Here is a 9,532-nt window from a genome sequence, read left to right as displayed (position 1 = left end):
TTATATGATTTTTGTAGACCACATTTCTCTTCAACCAAACATGTGATTAGGATTTTGGACGCACATGACTCTACGTAACTGAGAGAGAAATAGAGACGATGTGGAGATCAGTGGTGGCAAGAGTTGTTCTTTCCTCCAGAAAGGTAGGAGCACTAAGCTTACGTGCATGCCATAACCCCAAAGGTACCTTCTTCCTCTAAAACCCTTCACAAGTTGAATGTCCTCCTCTCTCAACAAGGTTTTTTCTCAATACCTCTTTTCTTTTACGACACCCCCGATTCTTCTCTCAAATCTCAACGAACTACTTTGATATTGACTCGCATCTCTCAGAGACAAGGTATCCTTAGAGGGGTATTGGCGAGAATAATGGTGATACACGGTTGGAAAATTCTGCCCTCAGTGTTTTGGTTAATGGGGGGTTTAGGACCAAGATTCAAAGGATGCCCAGTTGTCTGGTTTTGCCTCCGAGGATGAGAAGGAGAAGCTGGAGAATATGTTGTCGCTTCTACAGAGTAGAAGTTTTGATAGGTCTTTGGAGTTTTGTTTTAATGGCATGGATTTGAGTCTACGTGAGGAGTTTGTGGTGAAAGTGCTTGAAAGCTCACTTGTTTTGGCAGAAAGCTCACTTGTTTTGGCAGAAACTTATGTTGTTGCCTTGAATGGTTATGCAAGTGGTGGTCAAATATGAACGACGCTTAGAAAGTCTTGTTAATTAGCTGCAGAAAGGGATTATGTTAAGCTGATCCCTTGATTCACTACAACAAATTTGACTTTTAGGGACGAAATTATTTAGGGATAAACTAAATTTTGTCCCTAAAAGTAATTTTTTGGAACGAAATTTAAATTTCGTCCCAATAAATTGATGATTTTACAAAACCGTTCGACCGGATAAATATCCGTTCAAACATGATCTTTTGTGACGAATTAGATCGTCTCAAAAAATTTTGTCCAAAAGTCCATTCGAACAGTAAAATCTTGAAGGAGAAGTAATTTATTATGCTAGGGAAAGTTCAAAACCGTTCGAACTGTAAATTGTGTTGTTCGAACGTAAAAGATTTGGTGGCAAAATCTGGCGGGAAGGTTTCTAGACCGTTCGAATGGAATATATTTAGTTCGAACATATTCAAACACCATATTTATACATTCGAACGTATAATATTAATCTCGGTACATAACTCAAAATATAAAAAATATATATCATATATACGAGTTCATAAATTAATTTTATGTAATTAATTTAAAAATATTTTAATATTTTTTTTATGTTAAATAAGATTTTTAGTTAAATAAATATTATCAGCCATACACCACATAATATAAATCAATAATTAATCGAGAAAAGATAAAATATTTAATTTATAACTAAATCAAATTATCAAAATACCATATATAATGTTCATAATTATAATAAAAACATATAAATAAAAAATAGAAACTACTGTGATGTGAGGTCTCTACACACATCATCGACTGCAACTAATCGTCTCTCTACCTATGTCAGTCGAGTACTGAGCATGGCCTGAGTTGCATTATTGGCATGAATCTCTGTACATAACTCAGAGATGCTAGCATGAATCTCTGTACGTAACTCAGAGATGCTAGTAGTAATTTGTGTACACAACTTAGACATGGCAGTATGCACTGCATCGATCACTGCTGATGTGTGTATGCCGATCTTAGCACACAGTATGTCGGTCATCTCCTTGCTAGTAGATGTGCGTGACGCCTCGGCCTGTGTAGATGCCTCACCAGAGATACTCTAGGATCTTCCGGTTGTGCATCTCTCTGAATATCAACCCTGTTAGGATCAGGTTCACGAAAAGCGAAGTCTCGAGTGTCCTGTGCTTCGTGACAGGGCGATGTTGTTGATCGGTCTCATTCGCTCCTGTACACACTCGGCAACTTCTAGCACGACTCCAGAATATAGCAAAAATAGAGTGATCAAGATCTCGAACAACAGTATATTTGTCGTAATGTACCGAGCCTCTAATCAGATCCTCTCATATATATACCCCACGAGATTGATCGGAATGCCACGAGTGTCCCGTATCATAAATTTTGCTCGATCCATGCCAACCTCGGTCTTGTGCTGCCGAGGGTCAATATTATTGGCGATTATCAGATTCATGCCACGAGTGTCCCGTATCATAAATTTACCTACCTAATGCTCTTCGTCCCATCATACACTGGAGCATTTGGACCAACAATCAATGAGTGTATCGACCTCATCTGTGTAAACTAGTCCCTAGTCCTGAGCAGTCTTTGCATCACCTGAAGGATTAGACTCTCTATGCAGGAGGCTCGAATAGGCATCGACTAGCCTAGTAATACTGAGATATGCAGCAAGTCTGTTCGCTAAAAATATAGCAGGAGCTCCTCGGACACAGATTTTGTATGCCCCTCCATCGTCTGGGCTAGCACCACCGAGCTCTTTATAGAACTCAGCAACGATGTCAATATAGGAAATGAGCATCATTCCTTCTTCTGGCTGATCTAGGATTAGTGCTCAACCACGATCGTTGAATACTGATGAGAGGGAATGACCCTTCCATATAAGAGTCACAAAATCAGATAGTTTTACTTGTCGCTCCACTAAAACAGTCGGCTCTCAAACTGTTTGGATGGAAGGTTTGCCTGATCTATCACGTTTACAGTCCCTATAAGACATTATTATGAACCTGAAGTTTAAAAAATAAAATATACATTCAATATTAGTGATAAAATCTAATATGAGTGGCCATTTGAATGACTTTCTGAGAAGGATTTCAATCATCCCAGAAAAAAAAATTCTGTTCGATCGTGATCGAACGGTCCAGCTAAATTTCGTCCCAAAAGATATTTTTTGAGACGAATTTGTGATTTTCGTCCCAAAATACCTTTTGGGACAGTTTTATTGGAACGACCTTGGGACGCTTTTTTTTCATCTCAAAAATATATTTTGGGATGAAATCCAATCTTTTGGGACGAAACCTTTCTTCCCAAAAGACCTTATTTGTTGTAGTGATTTCCAAACATCAATTCATATGTATTGTGAAGTTCTAAGAGCTTGACAAGGCTTTGAAGTTGTACGGTGAGATAGGTTTTGGCATCGAACCTAATATTGATGAGTACAATGAGTTGGTCCAATCTCTTTACCTGAAAATGTGAGATACTGCAGAGAAGCTGCTAATGGAAATGAAAGGGAAAATGGAACTCAAATGAGCAATCAAGGAGATGGAAGAGTAGGAGGAGAAAATAGAAGAAAATATAGAAGGGTGAGTGTTGCATCTTAAACAAGGGATCTCAAGGACATGGAAGAACGTGTGATACAAATATATAGATCATAGGCTTGTTTCGCACACGAGTCTTTTGTTATTTTCCATGATATGATTAAGAATAAATATAAATAGAAGTTACTATTAGGAGTATCTATTTTGTACACATGATGTGATATCATCTAGACCACACATCTCTCCAAGTGAGTGTTAGGAACAATCAACTAGAAGCAGCCACACATTGAGTGCAAATTGTGCACTGCTATAGTGGCTTCTCTATAGTATTACTCTACGAACAAAATGAATTAGCCCTATGTAGTACGACACTTTGAGTGCATCAATTATATGTTCTTTCACATCAATAAGATTGAGAGAAGCTTCATTCATTCTGCTTTGTTCATGTGTGGCATAGCAATGAATGTGGGAGAGCAGCTCTCGAGTTTGCTTGGATATAATAATGCATGTTGCCTTTTGGTTAGGTATCTAATAGCTAGTTTGGATAGTACTAGAGTATTCTGAAAATGGAAATACTCTAGCCACAAAGTGATTAGATAAAAATAATTATATAAACTGACGTGGTTTGATGTGATTTGTCAGATTATAAAGTTATTTTCATTATAAACTAGATCTAACGGATTAGACGAAACCACGTCAGTTTGTTAAATTATTTTTGTGTAATTCCTTTGTGGATGTAGTAGTTCTCGAGAAGAATACTCTATTACTATTTATTATTATTTTTTACCTACTATTCATAATTACTATTCAATATTCTATCACTATTTTTTAATTAATTTTTTACTATTATTCATAAAATATCTGAGATCACCTCACTACTCAATCGCAACATTAATGTGCCACTGATCTCATTGCCCTTTTGAAACTTGGGTAAAATTTACAAATAAAAAATCAAAGTGGGCGGTGGTTGTTAACTTTTTATTTTTTTCCTAATCAAGCAAATTATATATAAAAAAAGTACAAAAGTTTAAGGTAGATCATTTCCACTATCAATATACAAGAAACAATTATGAATATTATCTAAGGGTAGGCTTTCAAAAACATGATCGGTAGCTGTCCATTGCGCTACTAAGTACGCACATCGATTTTGATATCAATGTATCTTAGTAAATTTTCAGTCTTGATGAAGCTGGGAGATGAGAAGAATGTCACCAATAATTGTTGAGATGTTCCAGAAGGGAATGGAATATAGATTCTCAATAGATGTAAATACCGACTGAGCATCCGATTCTATTATTGCTAGATTCTGATTGGAAGCCATGTTGGATGCTAATAGCGCTGCCAAGGCTTCCGCCACTAGAGGGATAGTGGTTTGGAATTTTTTCGTTTTTATCCCCAAAATGTCTCCACTGTGATTTCTTTGTATTACCGAGACTACTAAGAATTGATCACGTACTACTGCATCAAAAAAGAAGCTTTGATAATTTGGCGGATGGGGTTTCCATTCAGAATCTTTGCTATGTTGACTCTGTCTTTCTTTCCAAGCTTTTTTATACTCTTCATAGATGTGTTTGAGCTGGGTATTTTCCTCTTTTAAGTGACAAGAAGGTGTAATTGTGGATAATGTCATTTCTCTTTCTCCAAATAAAATCTAACATTATAACTGCAAATAGTTCGAAGTTGTGCCTTTCTTCTGTTAAAAGTTCCAATTCTTTTTCTAGATAGATGATCATTCTAATCCAATCTGATATAGAATTCTAATCCAATCTGATATAGAATTCTAATCCAATCCGATATAGAATTTATAGGCAATCTTGCAAGATTTAAGGGCCAACTGCTCTGTTGCCATAAAATTCTGATTATAGGACAGTTTATAAAAAGATGCTTTAGAGTCTCTTTTTCTTGGTTGCAGAGTGGACATTCTTCTGAATTTTGATGAGGAATGAAATCACCAATTCGTGATTTAGTAGGAAGAATATTCCAAAGTAGCTTCCAAATCAGTAATTTATGGCGATCATGAATTTTAAGGCTCCACATTGGCTTGAAGAGTGTTATTGAGAATCCATGTTGAACTGATACTTGGGTTTGCAATGTTGCCTGATAATTCATTTTAACAGAGTATTTTTCATTGTGACTTAGTGGCCAAACAACTTTATCTTGCGGAAGTAATCTTACAAAGAGAGATTTTTTGTATTTCTGATATACTTTCTTGATGAAAGAGATTTCGCATTTTTAGAACATCCCAACTCCTACGATTACTGATTATGAGATTTGAAACTGTAAGAGCTGGGTAATCAAGAGCCATACCTTGTATTTGCTGTGGTTTGAAGTTATTTAGCTAAGAAACCCATGGATTTGACCAGATATTTATAGATTCTCCACTATAGATTTGGCAGTAACAACCTTTATTAAGCAAATCTTTTGTTTTAGGTATTTCCTTCCACATGCATGAATCAGTTGTCTTTTGTATCGCCTCCCAGAAAGTTGTGTTCTTTAGGTATCTAGCGGTTAGGATTTAATGCCACAAACCATTTGAAGGTCTACCTAATTCCCAACCTATTTTTGCTAGCATCGCTTGATTCATCTTCTCCATTAATCTGATACCCAGACCACCTTCATTTTTTGGTAAACAGATAGACTTCCAAGACTTTAATGTCATATGATGAATTTTGTCATTTGAGAATCCCCACCAAAAGTTTTTAAAAGCTGTATCAAGTGATCTGCAGACTGATTTTGGTAGCTAAAAAGAGCTCATATGATATGTTGGCATCGTGCTTACTCCAGATTTGATTAACATCATTTTGCCTGCCTGGGCCAGTAGTTTTGATTTCCAACGTTCGAATATTTTCCCCCACCTTGGCCAGCATTTCACTGTAATTTTCTTTTTTGCTTATGTTGAACAAGGTTGGTAAGTCCAAATATTTCATTCTAGTCGATGCTGTTTTATAAGGTAACCATTAGGAAATAAAAGCTTTTGTTGTTTGGCTTGTATTCCTCGTAATAAACATTGAAGATATTTACTCAAATTTATCCTCTGTCTTGACCAACTTTGATATTTTGCCAAACACTCTGATATGTTTTGTGCATTTTTTTCTGTTGCCTTTGTGAAGATAATTATGTCATCTGCAAACAGTAAATGAGACACGGTTGGACTATTTTTGCTGATTTGAACCCATTCCAGCTTCTGTTGAGATTCGGCCTTCAATAAAATTCTAGATAGTGCTTATTTGACTAGTATAAAAAAAAAAGAGTGAAATTGGATCTCCTTGCCAAATACCTCTATGAGATTTGAAGAAACCTCTTGGTAAACCATTGATGAAAATGGAAAACAACACCGTAGTTGTGCACTCCCTTATCAAATTTATCCATTTTTTATTAAAGTCCAGATTCTTCATCACTACGAAGAGAAATTCTCATTCCACCTGATCAAAAGCATTTTCCATGTCTAGCTGCCAGTAAACTTTTTTTATAACTCCTATTTTTTCTTTTACAATTTTCTTTTGATATACTCATAAAAAATTATTTATTATTTAAAAAAAACATATTTTTTATTTAAAAAATTGAATAGTGGCAATCTGTGAAGCTAGCCTATGTTTTTAGTTAATATCAATCAATGAAAATTTTAAATGAATGATTCTCTTTCTAATTAATCCAAAACACCAATGGTTATTTCTCAAAAGAATTATACAGAGTCAAAAACTCAAGTACCTGAAACCAACAATTCTTTTATAAACTTTTTCTTGGTTTTTGTCTTCTTTTTTTATTTTTTAAATTTATTTATGCTATGTTTTTATTTGATAATATTCTTTTTTAATCATATATATATATATATATATATATATATATTTTATTGTTTATGTACTTGATATTTGGATTTGACCACGCATAACACCGGTCAACATCTCATAAGAGTTTCTCAAGGACAGACTAGAGTTAACAGGATGATATCTCATGTGCTTGACAAGTAAGGGACTTCAGCCTCGGGTTCAAATGACAATTTTGGATCATAAATTCAGTTCAACTCATCTCAAATCAATCATTGATGAACTTATTATTTTTTCAATTTTTCATAAAAAAAGTTAAATCCATCTCAACCTGTTTCGTACATCTAAATACATACTTCAATCTATTTTCATTTAAATACATCTCAATTGGATTCACAAAATATCACTATTTTCATATCAACTCAGATCATGTAAAACCATCTTAACATCTAAACGTAGCCTAATTAGTAAAGTTTTTAATGATTTCTTCCGTGAATTTCTCTTCCAATGTTAACAATTTTCCAAATAGCCTAATGGGCTAGAAAAGGTGTGTTACTGAAGATACAAACTTCGAACTGATGAAGGAGCTTACCGTCTGTCGAAGAGATCACGCAGGCCACGTTCCAAATGGCTCCATTAAGTTCAAACCCAAATGGTTTTCCAACTCACTTATGTCAAAGCACTAGTCCCTAGTGGGAGAGGAGGTGTGCAAAAATGTCCTAGATTGTTTAAAGCAAGGAGGTATTGGAACCTGCTAGAGTCGATGAATAGAGGCTGATAAGCTTATGCAATGTTTGTTAACAAAACTCGTATCCAAGGTGTTAGCTAATCGTCTCAAGGCTCTGTTCGTAGAAATAATCTCTCCAAATCAAAGTGTCTTCATACCAGGAAAGTTAATTATTGACAAAATCGTAGCAGCTTATAAAACTTTTGGCGCCGTTGCTAGAGACTTGGTTAGGAAAATACATTGAATATTGACTAAATTTATTCTTCTACTAGCTTTTGTTAGTTTTAAAAAAGATTAAAAAAAAAATTGTAATATTTTGTGATATATGAAAACATGGTTACGTGATTATAAATATCGGCTTACTAGTCTAGATTCCGATTCTTTGTCTATAATGAGGGAAAACTTCGAGAATGCAAAAACTCTTAGGGAGTTGTTTTCACCCATTACCACCAACCCTCCATCATGTATAGTGTTGCCTACAACTATTGTGGCACACCATAAGTTGAAGCTACAAATAATTCAACTGCTTCATACCTTTCATGGTTTTGAGAGAGAAAATCCTTAAATGCATCTAAAACAATTTCTTGAAATTCGTGCTACCTTAGGTTCCAAAACTTTACTAATGATTCAGTTCGCCTACGTCTATTTCCTTTTTCTTTAAAAGATAAATCTATGCATGACTTAACTCTCTACCTTCTAGATCTATCACTTCTTGGGATATTTTTGTCACAAAATTTCTTTCTAAATTTTTTCTAATGTAAAAAACCAATGCTTTGAGGAGAGAGATTATTGATTTAAATCAAGAAGATAATGAAAATTTTATATATGAGTAAGGGTGATCTCGGTCCGGTCCAGTCCGGTCTTGGGCCATTTTGTGGACCGGACCGAACCTATTCGGTCCAAGATTTCTTCACCCTAGACAGGATCGAGTCACATATAGGTCCGGTCCGGTCCAGGGTCGGTCCAGTCGGTCTGGACATGCCTAAAATGGGTCATTCAACCCATCTAAATCTGATTTTTTTTTTGCCCAATTTCAATTATTTTCAGCCCATTTCAAATTTGGTACATTTTTTTAACTAAAACTATTAAAAAAACTTGATTTTGAAAAATACAATGATAAAAAAAACTAATCTATATAAAAAACAAAAAAAAACCAAAAAAAAAAAAATAATAATAATACAAAAGTTATTACAAATTACAAATTATAATCCAAAACTTAACAACTTAAGCACTTGACATATAACGGGACCAAAATTCTAGCTGCTACATCCAGCTTACTAATCTTCAACTCAGACTTCAATTACTTAGGAGTCAGGACAAGTAGTGCTGCGACAAAAAAAGAAAAAAGAAAGTATCAAGTAGGGACCAAAATTCTAGCTTTTACATCCAAACTAGAATAATCAATAACGTCGATAGAATTTAGAGATTATAATCTTCTCACCTCTTTAGTCTTTAATAATCATTGGGTATAGGGCCAGTAGGTATTGAATTTAACCCCTCCACAGAATCAGCAAAGTTCGGGTCCCCAACAAGTTCTATCCATAAAAATTTAAAACAAACAAGTTAAATAAAGTTACATAACATAGAAGATAAAACAAAATAAACCACAAAAAATATCAAAGGTAATTTGATTACATATCCATATCCAGCTGCTTCTCAAATTCCTCAACTTCATCTATTAAAGTCCTAAGGCCTATTGGAGTAGAAGAAGAACGAAGTCAGTTTAGTGCACATATGAGACCCTCAACACTCATTGAATTTAAACTACTTCAGAAAGGGTCAAGTACACGACCCGCAGTGCTAAATGTAGATTCAGAAGCCACAGTAGATAC

The sequence above is a fragment of the Juglans regia genome, chromosome 8, assembly GCF_001411555.2.
Source record: "Juglans regia cultivar Chandler chromosome 8, Walnut 2.0, whole genome shotgun sequence".
NCBI classification, from domain to species: Eukaryota; Viridiplantae; Streptophyta; class Magnoliopsida; order Fagales; family Juglandaceae; genus Juglans; species Juglans regia.
This window is presented reverse-complemented; position numbering follows the sequence as displayed.